Source organism: Silene latifolia, chromosome Y (assembly GCF_048544455.1).
Source record: "Silene latifolia isolate original U9 population chromosome Y, ASM4854445v1, whole genome shotgun sequence".
Classification (NCBI taxonomy): Eukaryota; Viridiplantae; Streptophyta; class Magnoliopsida; order Caryophyllales; family Caryophyllaceae; genus Silene; species Silene latifolia.
The window spans coordinates 266,289,007-266,291,879 of NC_133538.1; the positions used below are offsets into that span (position 1 = coordinate 266,289,007).

Consider the following 2,873-nt stretch of genomic DNA (forward strand, 5'->3'; position numbering starts at 1 on the left):
ATGACATAATCAAAAATTAAGTAAACCACATGTTATTTATCCCGACTAAGACAAAGGCAATCAGTTAAAATGAGAATTAATATTACAGCAACGTTGAATAAGAGCCTACCTTTCCAACATCATTCCTCCCTAAATCGAACAACATGTTCTGCTCAGCAGATTGTTTCTGATCATTCAGAAGTTGTTTTTCCATCATGATATCTTCATTTGGTGTTTTTCCTCTTCTAAAAGTCCCGCCAATAAGTCTATTAGTCACTTTCCCTCACTTTTCCCTGCAATAACACACAAGCTTAAGAATCTTGAATTTACCAAGCTGTGAAAAGAACCCAAAAAAAAAAGAAGACACAAGACAACCTACCCAATGTAGAGTAAATAGAATAAAATGGAAGGGATCCACCATAATTTGAGAGAAAAGCAGGAAATGAATGGCTGAAGAGCAAGTAGTGATCATCAACAATTACGAAAATTTGACCTGGGTACCTTTAGAAAACGATATAAACCGATTACCGAACCCAATTATAAAAAGAATTAACCTAAGGTAAGAACAAGAAAACACAACTATCATACGGAAACTTAAATTTGTGTAAATGGTGGCAGATCAATAATGTTATCCGACAACAAAAAAACCCAATAACAATCATCTAAAATAGAAACATTTAAACAAACAACCCAAAAATTGACTAAAGGGCCTCTCAAAACCCCAAAAGCAGTAATCTAAAATTGGAAACAACCCTAAAATTGAATAAAACGACCTAAAATTGAGATATACCAACTTGATCATACCATTGCTTAATTTCACAAGATAGCTATAATGACCAACACTATAGAATGTTTGTTGAATAAACTCACTTATATCTGCTTTTCCATAAATTATGTTGAAAAGATAGCAAAACCAACTAACGATGAATTTGAACTCAAACCATGAATGAACAACAATAAAACGATGAAATCAAAACACAACATAACTAAGCAAAACCTGTAATAGCGAATCAAAGACTACAAAACAGACCGACCAAAGGAAAAACATGGTAATTGGGGGCAGAGACTAGAAACAATACAAACAAACTGTTAAAGTGTGTAATGTATTATAAGGGTAAAATGTGTGTTGTTTGTATTGCCAATCATAAGACGTATAAATACAAGAGAATAGAAACGGGATAAATAAACCCTAAGTCGTAATGGGCCGAAGTCCGGCCTAATATCCCCCCTCAAACTGGAGCGTGTAAATCAAGAACGCCCAGTTTGCTAAGAAGAAAATCAAATTGCGCCGATCCCAAAGCTTTAGTAAAGACATCCGCGAGTTGAGAACTGGAGTCAACATGGGATGTAGTGATAAGCCCATCAGTTATGGCATCTCGGATGAAGTGACAGTCGACCTCGATATGCTTTGTGCGCTCGTGGAAGACTGGATTCTGAGCGATAGAGAGAGCTGATTGACTGTCGGAGAAAAGAGGTATAGGACGTGGGACAGACACGCCTAAGCTCGAAAGAAGCCCCAAGAGCCATTTTAACTCACACAAGAGCCCAACCATAGCACGATACTCGGCCTCAGCAGATGACAGTGAGACGGTGTGCTGCTTCTTTGTTTTCCAAGAGACGGGTGAATCACCGACAAACACTAGCCAACCCGAGACAGAGCGACGGGTTAAAGGACACTTAGCATAATCCGAATCACACCACCCAGAAAGATTCAAGGTGCTATCGGAGCGTAATAAAATGCCTTGACCTGGTTTGCCTTTTAAATAACGAACCACACGAAGAGCGGCATCAAAATGCTCTTTGCGTGGTTAAAGAAGGAACTGAGACAAAATGTGGACCGCATAAGTAAGGTCGGGACGGGTCACAGCAAGATAGACAAGACGCCCGACGAGTCGACGATAAGACTCCACATCCGTGACAAGCTCGCCCGTAGCCAGGCCCAACTGGTGATGCTGCTCCATTGGAGTGGCCACGGGTTTTGCACCAAGAAGCCCAACTTCGGAAATGATATCCAATGCATATTTACGCTGATTAAGAGAAATACATTCCGAACTTCGAGCAACCTCAATACCCAAGAAATATTTTAACGGACCCAAATCTTTCATATGAAAACAATTATTAAGATATGCCTTGAAAGATGTAATAGCAGCATAGTCATTTCCGGAAATCACAAGATCATCCACGTAAACTAAGACATGAATACATACCTCGGCCTGGGAATAACTGAACAAGGAATAATCCGAGTAAGACTGAATAAAGCCATAAGTGCGTAATGCAGCGCCGAGCTTAGCAAACCAACATCGGGGCGCCTGACGAAGGCCGTATAAGGACTTACGCAATTTACACACCTTGCCTTCCTTACCTTTGCTGAAACCGGGAGGTAACCGCATATAGACCTCTTCAGATAAGTCTCCATGTAAAAAGGCATTATGGACATCTATCTGATGAAGTTCCCATTTGCGAATAGCAGCAACATCAAGAAAGGTATGATTAGTAGTCATTTTGACCACGGGTGCAAAAGTCTCACCGAAATCAATCCCTTCAATCTGATGGTTCCCAAATATAACGAGGCGAGCTTTGTATCGTTCTACTTGCCCATTAGACCGATACTTAATTTTATAAACCCAACGACAGCCAAGAGCCTTTTTATCAGGCGGAAGATCTGTCAACTCCCAAGTGCCATTGGTTTCAAGGGCGTCAATTTCAATTTGCATAGCTTCACGCCATTTGGGATCATTAATAGCGATACGAAAGGAGGGAGGTTCAACGCCTTCCGTAATTGCTGCAAGGAAGTGACGATGCTTTGCAGAAAATTTATTACAGTTAAGATAATTAGCAAGAGCAAAGGGAGTACCTGAGGACGAGGTGGAAGGGGAGCTGTCGGGAGAGGACGG

General features: G+C 40.7%; 1 long non-coding RNA gene across 1 annotated transcript; it reads right to left on the bottom strand.

Annotated features, from left to right (window-relative positions):
- Positions 1 to 46: 46 nt before the first annotated feature.
- On the bottom strand, positions 47 to 1,086 carry LOC141633135 (uncharacterized). The gene is made up of 3 exons (XR_012537937.1): positions 977 to 1,086; positions 359 to 480; positions 47 to 272 (listed from the first exon to the last, which is right to left on the bottom strand). It is a non-coding gene; the product is annotated as an uncharacterized LOC141633135 (long non-coding RNA).
- Positions 1,087 to 2,873: the final 1,787 nt, after the last annotated feature.